At 39.9% G+C, this 16,828-nt stretch overlaps 1 protein-coding gene across 1 annotated transcript in view; it reads right to left on the bottom strand.

The window, feature by feature from the left end:
• The window catches only part of sorbs2b (sorbin and SH3 domain containing 2b), a 114,411-nt gene extending 108,714 nt beyond the window's left edge, over positions 1–5,697 (bottom strand). Inside the window, exon 1 of the mRNA XM_060927870.1 lies at positions 5,177–5,697. The gene's annotated coding sequence lies outside the window, so the exon portion shown is untranslated. The remainder of the gene's footprint in view (positions 1–5,176) is intronic.
• Between the last annotated feature and the right edge of the window lie 11,131 nt (positions 5,698–16,828).

Raw genomic sequence — 16,828 nt, 5'->3', positions numbered from 1 at the left:
GGAAATATAGAAAATTCTAAAGGGTTCACAAACTTTCAAGCACCACTGTATATGCGCTTTAGAAAGGTTTTTTTTTTGTTTGTTTGTTTTTAAGGAAGCAAAAACTGCAATGCTTTTTCAAAACATATTCCTTATTATTAATTCTCACTGTGGGAACAGACCACTAAAGTGAATTTACTAAACAGCCTATTCGGCACAATGCTATTTTTCTTTGAGAGCAATAATAGAGATTCCTGCATGCGTTTATTGTAATACAAATACATATGTCTCACATTGTTTTTGTACAGATTTGCAGCGTAGCCATTTAAACAGTGTTAGATCACTTTAGCAGCCACGGATTCACATTATTTATTAACCCTCTGGGGTCTGAGGGTATTTTCTGGCACTAATAATTTTGGTATACTCTAAATGTTGCTGTCAATTTTTAACAAATCTAAGCAGCATTTTCAAAGTCATATGACTTCTTTATATTCAGCACAAGTTCAGATACAATGATATCTATGTAGGATGTATGTCATGATTGTACTTAAAAAAATAACATATAAATGAAGATGTTGTCAAACACAGTTTTAGAACTGTGTTAGAATGTGTGAAAAAAAAAGACCTTACCCATTATGTCGAACCGTTTTGGTCACTTGAGGTGATTCTGTTCAGTCTTCGGACTGTATCAAGCACAAAAACTTAAATCTGCTCCACTGATTTTTGGCCATCAAAAAATGTATGCCATATTGTTTTGGGATAAAGAGTTGGCAGTGAGAGAGGTATTCAATGAGAAGAGTAAAAACTTCCATTCCATTCAATGAGAAGAGTGAAAACCCCTCCCACTGCCAACTCTTAATCCCATCAGAACAAGTCACAATGGGTAAGGTCATGTTTTTTCACACATTCCGACATGGTTCTACAACTGCTTTTTAAAACAGCTTCATTTATCTGGTATTTGACTCTATTCAGTGTGCCTTGGGATAAAGACAAGACACACTGGTTTGGTTTTAGCTAAAGCGAGTAAAATGTTGGGTTTTGTTAGAAGATCTACTTTTGAGGTTAGAGATATCAAGGTGCGGAAGTCACTTTACATCTCTCTGGTCAGAAGCTGCTTGGCGTAATGCTCTCAGGTCTGGGCTCCGCAATCAGTTATCTTGCTCTACTCTGTTGAGAGAATCCAGAGACGCACAACTAAGTATATTCTATCTCTTCCGATTAGATCAGACGTTAACTACAAGGACAGAATGTTAAAGCTAGGACTCCTTCCTTTGTGTTACTGGCATGAGTACCTGGATCTTGTTTATATCTTCAAATCAATGTCAACAGACCAAAATATTTCTATCAGTGTACCTAGAAGGTTTACTAGGCAATTACATTTGTCTAGGGGAACTATGTTAAATGTACCCAAGGCTAATACTGTAACTTTTCAGACCAGTTTTTATATTTGGGGTCCTAGAATCTGGAACATTTTACCCCTATACTTAAAGAATATGAATCAATCACTTTCACAGTTTAAGAAGGACCTTTTTTTATATTATAGTAATTTAACTAGGCTTTATTTTGATATCAACAGACCACAGACTTTTAAATCTGTGTGTGTAAAATGTCATACATGTAGGCCTGACATGTCATACAGTTGTGCTTGAAAGTTTGTGAACCCTTTAGAATTTTCTATATTTCTGCATAAACATGACCTAAAACATCATCAGATTTTCACAGAAGTCCTAAAAGTAGATAAAGAGAACCCAGTTAAACAAATGAAACAAAAATATTATACTTGATCATTTATTTATTGAGGAAAATGATCCAATATTACATATCTGTGAGTGGCAAAAGTATGTGAACCTCTAGGATTAGCAGTTAATTTGAAGGTGAAATTAGAGTCAGGTGTTTTCAATCAATGGGATGACAATCAGGTGTGAGTGGGCACCCTGTTTTATTTAATGAACAGGGATCTATCAAAGTCTGATCTTCACAACACATGTTTGTGGAAGTGTATCATGGCACGAACAAAGGAGATTTCTGAGGAGCTCAGAAAAAGCGTTGTTGATTCTCATCAGGCTGGAAAAGGTTACAAAACCATCTCTAAAGAGTTTGGACTCCACCAATCCACAGTCAGACAGATTGTGTACAAATGGAGGAAATTCAAGACCATTGTTACCCTCCGCAGGAGTGGTCGACCAACAAAGATCACTCCAAGAGCAAGGCATGTAATAGTCGGCGAGGTCACAAAGGACCCCAGGGTAACTTCTAAGCAACTGAAGGCCTCTCTCACATTGGCTAATGTTCATGAGTCCACCATCAGGAGAACACTCAACAACAATGGTGTGCATGGCAGGGTTGCAAGGAGAAAGCCACTGCTCTCCAAAAAGAACATTGCTGATCCTCTGAAGTTTGCTAAAGATCATGTGGACAAGCCAGAAGGCTATTGGAAAAATGTTTTGTGGATGGATGAGACCAAAATAGAACTTTTTGGTTTAAATGAGAAGTGTTATGTTTGGAGAAAGGAAAACACTACATTCCACCATAAGAACCTTATCCCATCTGTGAAACATGGTGGTGGTAGTATCATGGTTTGGGCCTGTTTTGCTGCATCTGGGCCAGGAAGGCTTGCCATCATTGATAGAACAATGAATTCTGAATTACACCAGCGAATTCTAAAGGAAAATGGCAGGACATCTGTCCATGAACTGAATCTCAAGAGAAGGTGGGTCATGCAGCAAGACAACGACCCCAAGCACACAAGTCGTTCTACCAAAGAATGGTTAAAGAAGAATAAAGTTAATGTTTTGGAATGGCCAAGTCAAAGTCCTGACCTTAATCCAATCGAAATGTTGTAGAAGGACCTGAAGCGAGCAGTTCATGTGAGGAAACCCACCAACATCCCAGAGTTGAAGCTGTTCTGTACAGAGGAATGGGCTAAAATTCCTCCAAGCCGGTGTGCAGGACTGATCAACAGTTACCGGAAACGTTTAGTTTCAGTTATTGCTGCACAAGGGGGTCACACCAGATACCGAAAGCAAAGGTTCACATACTTTTGCCACTCACAGATATGTAATATTGGATCATTTTCCTCAATAAATAAATGACTGAGTATAATATTTTTGTCTCATTTGTTTCACTGGGTTTTCTTTATCTACTTTTAGGAGTTGTGTGAAAATCTGATGATGTTTTAGGTCATATTTATGCAGAAATATCGAAAATTATAAAGGGTTCACAAACTTTCAAGCAGCCCTGTACATGTCTGTATACTTCTGGGCCATTTTAATTTTTTTTCTTTCTCCAATATGTATTATTTATTGTTGATTTATTCATCCATCCATCCATCATCTGTAGCTGCTTATCCTGTCCTACAGGGTCGCAGGCAAGCTGGAGCCTATCCCAGCTGACCATGGGTGAGAGGCGGGGTGCACCCTGGACAAGTCACCAGGTCATTGCAAGGCTGACACATCGAGACAAACAACCATTCAGATTCACACCTACGGTCAATTTAGAGCCACCAATTAACCTAACTGCATGTCTTTGGACTGTGGTGAAAACTGGAGCACCCGGAGGAAACCCACGTGGACACGAGGAGAACATGCAAACTCCACACAGAAAGGCCCTCGCCGGCCCCGGGGCTCGAACCCAGGACCTTCTTGCTGTGAGGCGACAGCACTAACCACTACACCACCCTTGTTGATTTACTTATTGTACTATTTATTTTTGTAATTTTGTGGGACCGCAGGTATTGGAGTTTATTGCTCTGTTGAGGACTCCCTGCCGTTTTTAACGGCAAAGTTTATAAATAAAAAAATAAAAAATCTTGAAATTAACTCTTGTACGATTTTACTCAGTTCAGAGCCACAACCAACTTTGATACACAATTACTCTATCATTTTTCTCCCACTCCAACTCCAAATTTAACTCTCTCAACTCAAAATAGAGCAAAATTAACTACGTTTCCTCATCAAAAACAGCTGCTCAGTATCCTCCCAGATGGAGTTGCAGTGACTCCAAAGCGTGGTGGTGTAGTGGTTAGCATGGTCGCCTCACAGCAAGAAGGTCCTGGGTTTGAGGCCAGCGAAGGCCTTTCTGCGTAGAGTTTGCATGTTGTCTGCGTGGGTTTCCTCTGGGTGTTCTGGTTTCCCCCAAAGACATGCAGGTTAGGCTAATTGGTGGCTCTAAATTGACCGTAGGTGTGAATGTGAATGGTTGTTTGTCTCTATGTGTCAGCCCTGTGATGACCTGGCGACTTGTCCAGGGTGTACCTCGCCTCTCACCCATAGTCAGCTGGGATAGGCTCCAGCTTGCCTGCGACCCTGTAGAACAGGATAAGTGGCTACAGATAATGGATGGATGTATCACAATGAATTAATTAGAATTTTCCTTATACAAGCTTTACTAAAATAATGCATAATTACCAAACTGTAGGGTGGCACGGTGGTGTAGTGGTTAGCGCTGTCGCCTCACAGCAAGAAGGTCCTGGTTTTGAGCCCAGCGGCCAGCGAAGGCCTTTCTGTGTGGAGTCTGCATGTTCTCCCCGTGTCTGCGTGGGTTTCGTCCGGGTGCTCCGGTTTCCCCGACAGTCCAAAGACATGCAGGTTAGGCTAATTGGTGGCTCTAAATTGACCGTAGGTGTGAATGTGAGTGTGAATGGTTGTTTGTCTCTGTGTGTCAGCCCTGGCGACTTGTCCAGGGTGGACCCCGGTCAGCTGGGATAGGCTCCAGCTTGCTTGTAGAACAGGATAAGCGGCTCCAGATAATGGATGAATCCGGAGCCACTGGGCAGAGGCAGGATTAATACACTCCGGATCTCCAAATCCATCACAAGTTAGAGTAGAAAATCTACTGCCAGAGGACATCAGGGAACTGGAGGAAACCCACACAGTCACAGAAAATCAAAAAATGCTTTTCTTTTCTGTTTACTTTTGTAGCTCGTCTGAGACGTCACGCAGCTGCATGACTGTATGAGTGTCGTGTTTGATGTTGGAGCTCAGTGTTCCACATCTGGAACCTGCAGCATGCCGGATGAACCGCACGGTTTGTTACACATTAATGACAGCTGCCCAGCAACCGTTTGCTGGTTAATGTTTAAAGAAACCCGCTGCTGGAGTTTATCAATACAAACATCCAGTGTGGATGAAGTGGAAGCAGTGAACACTGGGTGCAGCTACTGCGTGAGAGAAATATCTTCATGACTCATTGTACCTACCTTAAACAAGCCGAGCAGCCAAAGAACCGGAACCTGAGAAACCCCACAGGTCCATATCCTCCAGTCTCACACACACACACAGTACTCTCTCTCTCACACACACACACTCACACACACTTCTGTCCACTAGCGTCGTTTTGTTTAGCAGAATGAAAAGACGCGCGAGCCTCCTGACAGCGTGGCGCACAAGCGCAGCTAACACTCAGCACGCACGCGCCGGGGCGAGCAGCGAACCGAACCGAGCCCAGCGAACCGAGCCATCCTTCCTTCTTCTCATTAGTATTCAGTCTCCCGCGTGTTTTGCTGCTGAGGAGCAGAGCCGCGCATCAGTGAGGCGGCATGGCGACCCCGCCTGGCTTTAACTGCGGCTCAGGAACTCGCACTGGCAGGAAGAGGAGTCCGGTTGCCATAGAGACGTCCAACTGCGCGCTTGGCTTGTCGCGCGCGAGGACATGGCGCAGTGCAGCGCACACAGGAATGCGCGCGAGGCTGGAGGAGCTGACTGACTGCACAGAGCTGCGGCTCTCAGTCTGCGGAGTCGCGCTGCTCTGCCTGTCTGTCTGCCTGCCTGTCTGTCTGTCTGCCTGCCTGTCTGCCTGCCTGCCTGCCTGTCTGTCTGTCTGCCTGTCTGTCTGTCTGTCTGCCTGCCTGCCTGTCTGCTTGCCTGTCTGTCTGTCTGCCTGTCTGTCTGCCTGTCTGTCTGTCTGTCTGCCTGCCTGCCTGTCTGCTTGCCTGTCTGTCTGTCTGCCTGCCTGCCTGTCTGTCTGCCTGCCTGCCTGTCTGCTTGCCTGTCTGTCTGTCTGCCTGTCTGTCTGCCTGTCTGTCTGTCTGTCTGCCTGCCTGCCTGTCTGCTTGCCTGTCTGTCTGTCTGCCTGCCTGCCTGTCTGTCTGTCTGCCTGCCTGTCTGTCTGTCTGCCTGCCTGTCTGCCTGCCTGCCTGTCTGTCTGTCTGCCTGTCTGTCTGCCTGTCTGTCTGTCTGTCTGCCTGCCTGCCTGTCTGCTTGCCTGTCTGTCTGTCTGCCTGTCTGTCTGTCTGTCTGCCTGCCTGCCTGTCTGCTTGCCTGTCTGTCTGTCTGCCTGCCTGTCTGCCTGCCTGCCTGTCTGTCTGTCTGCCTGTCTGTCTGCCTATTGGAAATTATTTAAAATGTATTATACGTGAGAGGGTTTTTATACTGACGAGGTTTGTTTAAGAAACTCAAGTTTGTATGTGTTTGTTTGTTTGTTTGTTTGTTTGTTTGTTTGTTTGTTTGTTTGTTTGTTTGTTGGAAATTATACGTGAGAGGGCTTTTATACTGACGAGGTTTGTTTAAGAAACTCAAGTTTGTATTTGTTTGTTTGTTTATTTGTTTGCTTGTTGGAAATTATTTAAAATGTATTATACGTGAGAGGGCTTTTATACTGACGAGGTTTGTTTAAGAAAATAAAGTTTGTTTGTTTGTTTGTTTGTTTGTTGGAAATTATTAAAAATGTATTATACGTGAGAGGGTTTTTATACTGACGAGGTTTGTTTAAGAAAATAAAGTTTGTTTGTTTGTTGGAAATTATTAAAAATGTATTATACGTGAGAGGGCTTTTATACTGACGAGGTTTGTTTAAGAAAATAAAGTTTGTTTGTTTGTTTGTTTGTTTGTTTGTTTGTTTGTTTGTTTGTTGGAAATTATTAAAAATGTATTATACGTGAGAGGGTTTTTATACTGACGAGTTGTTGTTTTTTTAAGAAAATAAAGTTTGTTTATTTTTTGGAAATTAAAAATGTTTTATTTGTGAGAGGGTTTTTATACTGACGAGTTGTTGTTGTTGTTGTTGTTGTTGTTGTTTTTTAAGAAAATAAAGTTTGTTTGTTTTTTTTGGAAATTATTAAAAATGTTTTATTTGTGAGAGGGCTTTTATACTGATGAGTTATTTTTTAAAGAAAATAAAGTTTGTTTGTTTGTTTGTTTGTTGGAAATTATTAAAAATGTATTATACATGAGAGGGCTTTTATACTGACGAGGTTTGTTTAAGAAAATAAAGTTTGTTTGTTTGTTTGTTTGTTTGTTGGAAATTATTAAAAATGTATTATACGTGAGAGGGTTTTTATAATGACGAGTTGTTGTTGTTGTTGTTGTTGTTTTTAAGAAAATAAAGTTTGTTTTTTTGGAAATTATTAAAAATGTTTTATTTGTGAGAGGGCTTTTATACTGACGAGTTATTTTTTAAAGAAAATAAAGTTTGTTTGTTTGTTTGTTTGTTTGTTTGTTTGTTTGTTGGAAATTATTAAAAATGTATTACACATGAGAGGGCTTTTATACTGACGAGGTTTTTTAAAGAAAATAAAGTTTGTTTGCTTGTTTGTTTGTTTGTTGGAAATTATTAAAAATGTATTACACGTGAGAGGGCTTTTATACTGACAAGGTTTGTTTAAAGAAAATAAAGTTTGTTTGTTTGTTTGTTGGAAATTATTAAAAATGTATTAACTGAGAGGGCTTTTATACTGATGAGGTTTGTTTAAGAAAATAAAGTTTGTTTGTTTGTTGGAAATTATTAAAAATGTATTAACTGAGAGGGCTTTTATACTGATGAGGTTTGTTTAAGAAAATAAAGTTTGTTTGTTTGTTTGTTTATTTGTTTGTTTGTTGGAAATTATTAAAAATGTATTATACATGAGAGGGTTTTTATACTGACGAGTTGTTGTTGTTGTTGTTGTTGTTGTTGTTGTTGTTGTTTTTTAAGAAAATAAAGTTTGTTTTTTTGGGAATTATTAAAAATGGTTTATTTGTGAGAGGGCTTTTATACTGATGAGTTTTTTTTAAAGAAAATAAAGTTTGTTTGTTGGAAAGTATTAAAAATGTATTATACGTGAGAGGGTTTTTATACTGACGAGGTTTTTTAAAGAAAATAAAATTTGTTTGTTTGTTTGTTCGTTGGAAATTATTAAAAATGTATTACACGTGAGAGGGCTTTTATACTGACGAGGTTTGTTTAAAGAAAATAAAGTTTGTGTTTGTTGGAAATTATTAAAATTGTATTATATGTGAGAGGGCTTTTATACTGACGAGGTTTTTTTAAGAAAATTAAGTTTGTTTGTTTGTTTGTTTGTTTGTTTGTTTGTTTGTTGGAAATTATAAAAAAAATTATTATACGTGAGAGGGCTTTTATTTTGACAAGGTTTTTTTTAAAGAAAATAAAGTTTGTTTGTTTGTAAATTATTAAAAATATATTATCCATAGGGCGGCACGGTGGTGTAGTGGTTAGTGCTGTTGCCTCACAGCAAGCAGGTCCGGGTTCGAGCCCCGTGGCCGACGAAGGCCTTTCTGTGTGGAGTTTGCATGTTGTCCACGTGGGTTTCCTCTGGGTGCTCTGGTTTCCCCCACAGTCCAAAGACATGCAGGTTAGGTTAACTGGTGACTCTAAATTGACCGTAGGTGTGAATGGTTGTCTGTGTCTATGTGTCAGCCCTGTGATGACCTGGCGACTTGTCCAGGGTGTACCCCGCCTTTCGCCCGTAGTCAGCTGGGATAGGCTCCAGCAATACCTGGGGTCAACTGTGCAGGAAAATGGGGGCTGCGATAGTGAGGTGAGAAAGAGAGTGAGGCAGGGTGGAGCAGTTGGAGAAGGATTTCGGGCGTCATTTGTGATAGGAAAGTCCCAGCAAAAGTGAAAGGTAAGCTGTATAAGACAGTAGTGAGACCAGCTGTGACGTATGGATTGGAGACCGTACCCTTCACGAAGAGACAGGAGGCAAAGTTGGAGATGGCGGAGTTGAGGATGTTAAGGTTTGCGATGGGAGTGACAAGGTTGGACAGGATAAGGAACGAGCACATCAGAGGGACAGCACATGTGGAGAGCTTGGGAATTAAGCCTAGAGAGGTGAGACTGAGATGGTATGGGCACATCCTGAGAAGAGATGCAGAGCATGTGGGAAGGAGAATGTTGAGGATGGAGCTGCCAGGCAAACGAAAACGAGGAAGGCCAAAGAGGAGATACATGGATGTGGTGAGGGAGGACATGAAAGTGGCAGGTGTGGTAGAGAAGGATGTTGAAGACAGGGAGCAATGGAGACGAAAGATCTGCTGTGGCGACCCCTAATCGGGAGCAGCCAAAAGAAGAAGAAATTTTAGAAAAGAAAAAGCATCCACTTTCAAAACTGCTTCATATGGTAGTAACGAGTAACGAGGACCTTGACAGAAATGTAGTGGAGTGAAAAGTACGATATTTGTCTTTCAGATGTAGTGAAGTTAAAGTCATAAGTTTAAAAAAAATACTCAAGTAAAGTACAGATACTCAAAATTGTACTTAAGTACAGTACTCAAGTAAATGTACTTCGTTACTGTCCACCTCTGCTAAAATTCCAAATATTTTGTTTTTCTTGCATAGAAATTGACTACAATAAAACATTCTTTGGCTAACCTCAAGCAACTTGGCCTACTTGACTTATCCAAAGTCATCAATGAATGTCTGAGCTCTTATTGATGAAAAATAATGCTCAATGGTACAGTGTATAAGAGGACTTTTATATTCATAGACTTTTTCAGACAAAAATTCTACTCTATCTATCTATCTATCTATCTATCTATCTATCTATCTATCTATCTATCTATCTATCTATCTATCTATACTCAGCGGCCACTTTATTAGGTACACCCATCCACCTGCTGTTTTATGCAGTTATCTAATCGGCCAATCCCTTGGCAGCAGCACAATGCATAAAATCATGCAGATACAAATCAACATTCAGTTAATGTTCACTTTAAACATCAGAATGGGAAAAAATTGTGATCTCTGTGACTTTCACTGTGGCATGGGTGTTGGTTTGAGCCAGATGGACTGGTTTGAGTATTTCAGAAACTGCTGATCTCCTGGGGTTTTCACACACAACAGTCTCTAGAGTTTACACACAATGGTGTGTGTTGGGGGGGGGGGGGGGGGGGGCTTGATTGACAGACAATTTTGTGGGTGGAAATGTCTTGTTGATAAGAGAGGTCAGAGGAAAATGGCCAGATCGGTTTGAGCTGCCTGGAAGGATATAGTAACTCATAGCAACTCTTTACAACTGTGGTGAGCAGAAAAGCATCTCAGCATGCAACAGCAGAAGCCCACATTGGGTTCCACTCCTGCAGCCAAGAACAGGAATCTTAGAATCAAGAACAAGTTCCTATTAATGTGGCTGGTGAGTCTGTCTGTCTGTCTCTCTGTCTAGCTATCATAAAATGTATAACATTATTGCTCCAGTTGTGCTTGAAAAGGCATTTATATTCAAGATAATTTTTAAACTTAAAATTCCTAATATTATTATCACAGTTACAGTCTTCTTACTGCATCATAATTTATATAAAATATTATTAGACTAGGCGGCACGGTGGTGTAGTGGTTAGCGCTGTCGCCTCACAGCAAGAAGGTCCGGGTTTGAGCCCCGGGGCCGGCGAGGGCCTTTCTGTGCGGAGTTTGCATGTTCTCCCCGTGTCCGCGTGGGTTTCCTCCGGGTGCTCCGGTTTCCCCCACAGTCCAAAGACATGCAGGTTAGGTTAACTGGTGACTCTAAATTGACTGTAGGTGTGAATGGTTGTCTGTGTCTATGTGTCAGCCCTGTGATGACCTGGCGACTTGTCCAGGGTGTACCCCGCCTTTCGCCCGTAGTCAGCTGGGATAGGCTCCAGCTTGCCTGCGACCCTGTAGAACAGGATAAAGCGGCTACAGATAATGAGATGAGATGAGATTATTAGACTAAACACAAGTAACTACTTGGCTCATCCAAACTAGGCTAATGAATGATTGTCTGATGAGTGATGTTTTTTTTTAATTATGATATGATGGATGGATGGATATGATAAACCCCGTAAACTTTATGTGCTTTATGTGCTACAAAAATAGAGACCATGTACAGTACATGTGTGATCACATGTGAAAAAATGAAACCTTGGCTGACATGTGAAGATACATTAATCATGTGAGAAAATCACAAGGTGAAAATAAAACAGCAAACCCTGCATGTGAAAATAAATGAATTGTGTGATAAAACGCATGGAAAAACAAAAACACATGAACTATATGCAAAAAGTCCATATGTACAAACATGACATGTGAGATGTCTATAACCCACGTCTAAAAGTTACATATAAAGCATGTGATTATTAACGTGAGTTTCACGTGACGTTTCTGTAAGGGTTAGCATATTAGATCAGTAATGTTCCTATTACATACTTGCATGAGTATGACGGTGTATTGGGCCATTGTGGGTAAAAAAAAAAAAATGGAACTGGGGAGGGGGTAATATTCTGAAAAAAATATTAATAATTTCAGAGATTAATGTAAAAAATTATGAGAAAAAAATCTCAGAAATTCTTTGAGATTATAAAGTCATAAATTTGCAAAACAAACAAACAAACAAACAAACAAACAAACAAACAAAAAGAAAACCCAAAAACAAAAAAACCTCAGCAATTCCAAGAATAAAAAGTCACAAATTTATGAGTAAAAAAAAAAACCACTCAGAAATGAACGAATTCTTCTCGGCTTCCTGGCTGCAGAGCATTTTTGTGAAATGGAGGAGAAAATTTCTTAGCACTTTATTCTTTAATACTGCATGATCAAGGAGGAAAGGCTGCATTTGCTGTAACTCTCAGCTCAGCCGTTTCAAAGTAACAGCAGATCTGATCGAACTTTTGAAAGTGAAGCAGTGTGTTTCCTTGACAAAAAATACTATTTTCCAAAGTTTGTTTTACTGTAACTTTTTAATCTCAGAAATCCTGAGGATTCTTCTCAGAATATTACCCACCTTTCCTGTTGTTTTTATTTTATTTTATTACTTATTTATTATCTACACTGGTTCTAATCCGCCACACATGAGAGACCTAGGCGTAATGTCAAATTGTTTGTTTAAGGTTAAACATTAATACTTTGTACACTCTGTCACATTTGCAATACACAAATAATGATAGATGAAACCATATAAGTGGTTTGTTAGAATACTATGGGCATCACCTTAGTACCCTGGGCCTGATAAATTCAGCTAATATATATATATATATACACTACCGTTCAAAAGTTTGGGGTCACTTTGAAACTTCCTTATTTTTGAAAGAAAAGCACTGTTCTTTTCAATGAAGATCACTTTAAACTAATCAGAAATCCACTCTATACATTGCTAATGTGGTAAATGACTATTCTAGCTGCAAATGTCTGGGTTTTGGTGCAATATCTCCATAGGTGTATAGAGGCCCATTTCCAGCAACTCTCACTCCAGTGTTCTAATGGTACAATGTGTTTGCTCATTGCCTCAGAAGGCTAATGGATGATTAGAAAACCCTTGTACAATCATGTTAGCACAGCTGAAAACAGTTGAGCTCTTTAGAGAAGCTATAAAACTGACCTTCCTTTGAGCAGATTGAGTTTCTGGAGCATCACATTTGTGGGGTCGATTAAATGCTCAAAATGGCCAGAAAAATGTCTTGACTATATTTTCTATTCATTTTACAACTTATGGTGGGAAATAAAAGTGTGACTTTTCATGGAAAACACAAAATTGTCTGGGTGACCCCAAACTTTTGAACAGTAGTATATATATATATATATATATATATATATATATATATATATATATATATAAGTCAACAACTCTTTACTACCGCACTGTGCTACCAAAGAGGGGTATACAGTAATTATACCTTAGACATGGAGACAGAGATGATAAGAAGACTAGACAGAGTTGATAAGAAAACTAAGTGGTGGATAATGGCCAGGATTAGAAACACACTTGTTTACACTAAGGATTTGTAGTAGCTACACAATCGATCATCATCAAGCTCAAATGCATCACATAAAGTTTAACAGCCGAGCTTTACCTCATGCACTGCTTCAATCAGTCCCCAAAGTAAAGTATAGTTACTAATTTGAATTATTCATTAACTACAGTGAAACTAATAGTTACAAGAATGAGGAATGTAAGTCACTCACCAACAGGTCCTGTGAGTTTAAATGGTTATCCATCAAAAATGTTCTTTCCATAAAAGCACAGCATGTTTACTTCGTGCTCAGAATTCAGCTCAAAAGCCTTATTCAGCTCTTTAAGATCATAGGAATGCCACTCATGTTAATCTAGTTCAAAGGAGATATTTGTTCTCTTAGGATTTACTGAGGAGCACAAATACTTGCTAGGGACAAATAGGCCAGCTTAGTAGCCTGATATAACGTCGCATACATATAAAGGGATAAACATCGAGATATTTTGGTCCATCCATCGATTAAACTACAGCATTATACACACTGCCAAAGTAATATTTGTGTGCAGCTCATCACATTATTATGTGACTAGCACCATGACTGTTATAGTCAAATATAGAGTACTACCAGTGCTATGTATACTATCCATTAATTTTTTATTTTCGTATGATGACCTACGGGCGGCACGGTGGTGTAGTGGTTAGCGCTGTCGCCTCACAGCAAGAAGGTCTGGGTTCGAGCCCCGTGGCCGGCGAGGGCCTTTCTGTGCGGAGTTTGCATGTTCTCCCCGTGTCCGCGTGGGTTTTCTCCGGGTGCTCCGGTTTCCCCCACAGTCCAAAGACATGCAGGTTAGGTTAACTGGTGACTCTAAATTGACCGTAGGTGTGAATGTGAGTGTGAATGGTTGTCTGTGTCTATGTGTCAGCCCTGTGATGACCTGGCGACTTGTCCAGGGTGTACCCCGCCTTTCGCCCGTAGTCAGCTGGGATAGGCTCCAGCTTGCCTGCGACCCTGTAGAACAGGATAAAGCGGCGAGAGATAATGAGATGAGATGAGATGATGACCTACATTTGTTCTATTCAACTGAGAAATACCACTTAATGATGCCCTGAGATAACACACAAATGAGTCAAATATTAAAAATTAGATAACTGATTAACCGGGTTTAACATTGCCAGAAAATGTAAGGGCTTATTCCAGAGGTGAGCGATTATCGATGTTTTTTACTCCAACACAGTTTCCCTCCCTGCTAAAAGTAGTAATTAAAACTATACTGCCTTTCAGATTTTTCAAGTTTAGGTCATAAAAAGAATTTTCCCCAACACTCAATTATTTTTGTTTAGTGAGCGAAAGCTACTGGATTCGAATCACAGACGTCCAATTTTAGTTTTTTTTTTTTTTTATAGAACAATTAACCCCTTGGCTGCCACCCATAATTAATTGTAATGTGCCGGGCATATAGGACAAAAATAGGTCAAAATTGGGATGTTTTGATAATCTTTCTCTAACTTGTTCAGAACTTTATATTTTTAATATTTGTATAGAAAAATCACAAAAACAACACTGTTGTAGAGTAAAAATAGCTTTAGTAATCAAAAGCATCCAAGACAACAGGTCTTGTCAATGAGAACCTAACCATGAATAGAGCTCATGATCTCCCCATCAAGAAGCAGACATGCTAATCACTAGGCCAACTCTCAGTATGTGCCACTGGGAAGTAAAAGTAATGTGCCATGTAAGGTACATAAAAGTTTATGATGAGTAGCATACGTCATAAGGCACAGCGGTAAAAGATTTCATGACGTACGTGACTCGTCCAAAGGCACTGAAGGGGTGAATGAATTTAGGGCCATGTTGCCCAAAATTCTCCGCTATTTTTTCTTGCTTCACCATGATGCAATACAAGATACTATGTCATGTATCATGTAGTGGGCTTTCCCTGTTCGTGCAAGGCATTATGGGATACAACTTTGAAACAGGAAAGGAAAATGGAGGACATGAGTGTGCGAATGAAAGTGAAAGACCGACTACAGTAACGGAAAGTGAAAAGAAAAGACGTTATGTTGCGAAGGGAAATGCAGGACCAAACTAATAAATATCGGCGGTCAGCGAGCACCTCAGTGTGATCAGCTGTTCATTTAGCAACAAGATGATGTAACTTTCTGCACACAGTCAAAGGTTAACCTGCATATGCGCACACGGACTTCCTCTGTCTACTTGACTGCGTGAAACGAACGATTTCATGAACATTATTTGCTAGGAATCCCCTCAAATGAAATAACTTCCCAGTCACAGAATGGCCTGTTTTGTTTTTTTTTAGATATTACAGAAATAAACATATGTCACAATGAACAAATTTCAGAGGGAACTAAATTTCACCGATTTTATGAAATCGAAAGGCCGTATAGCTTTAATTGGTAAATCAGGTGTCTTTGAACAGGGAAATTGTGCTCGATTGTATTGTGTTTTAGGCACTGGAATCATTCCCATCCTGGAATTCTATTAGGACAATCAGGGAAAATTCCACTGAAACATATTTTAAGCAATATTTTAAAACATATTTTAAGTTTCTTTTGTTCATTTTGAATAACACAGATACATGGAGCACATTCTTGATATTTCAATCTGTATTGAAACAGACACTATAGAATGGAACACATTAAAGTACACTTTCACCAAGTCGAAAGGCAACCAAAACTAGAATATCAACCAACACGTCCAACAGGATTCCTTTCATTGTTCTCTGGAGTACACAGAAAGAAAAGGATCTCTGATGAGAGGTGTAGGAAACCATCTCTCCCCTGCCCCGATGAAGCCTTGTTGCTCCTGATCGCTGGGGGACCCCCAAAAGGATAGGGTTACCTGAGGACAGAGAAGTCTCTGTCCACTAAAGACTGGCTTCCATGCCATTCTTCTTTTAAATTTTCCCACTAACACACCTACTTGGACGAAACTGGAATTGACTTGAGTACAATGACACAGGAGACAAGCACTGTTGTTCTGGAGCCACAGGCTGGGAAAAACAGGCCATAGTTGTCCGTGCTCCTTTTGCACAATAGTCACAAAGACACACCAAGCCCTGGTGTTCACAGGAAACTAGACCAAGTGGATTTGTAACTGTATCCATGGAGGTGATTGAATTACACAAACATCATCACTCAGTTTCTGACCTGTTACAAAGTTATCAGATGGGTATTAGTATGTTCTTGTAACTGTACAACTTACTGAGAACGTGTGTTACCTGCAGAGTGTTTGATGTAGCACAATGGAAATCTGCCTAGTACACAGTATCTACATAGTATTTCCATGTAAAAAAAACCCACCACCAACAACAATATAAATAATTAAAAAAAAAGTGTCAGTTAACTGGAAATGGTAGTACAAGAGGTGTGTGTGTGTGTGTGTGTGTGTGTGTGTGTGTGTGTGTGTGTGTGAGATCACCTTCATCAAAAATTCCAATGCAGGGATTGTCTAAGGATGGCTCACATGACATAAAATAGTTCCACCACTGATTAAGCAATGTATCTTGTGACATAAAAAAAATGGATATGGTGTGAGTCAGTCATGGTACAGTATATCCTGGATATACCATGAACTGATGTCACAATTTCAAGCTATATGGCCGACTCGAGTCACAGCTGTAGCTCTGTGAGCATAGTACAAGACTGAAGTACTTGTACTAGGACCACATGCAGCTAGAAGTAAGTTTTCTGATTACACAGTAACTCTGGATGGCCTTTGTTTCTTCACATGCAGCAGTAAAAGACCTCGGAGTGATTATTGACCCCAGTCTTTCATTTGAAACTCACATCAATAACATTGCCCGAATAGCTTTCTTTCATCTCAGAAATATTGCTAAGATAAGAAATTTAATGTCACTACACAATGCAGAAAAACTAGTTCATGCTTTTGTTACCTCCAGGTTGGATTATTGTCATGCCTTACTGTTTGGATG

The sequence above is a fragment of the Neoarius graeffei genome, chromosome 8, assembly GCF_027579695.1.
Source record: "Neoarius graeffei isolate fNeoGra1 chromosome 8, fNeoGra1.pri, whole genome shotgun sequence".
NCBI classification, from domain to species: domain Eukaryota; kingdom Metazoa; phylum Chordata; class Actinopteri; order Siluriformes; family Ariidae; genus Neoarius; species Neoarius graeffei.
This window is presented reverse-complemented; position numbering and strand designations above follow the sequence as displayed.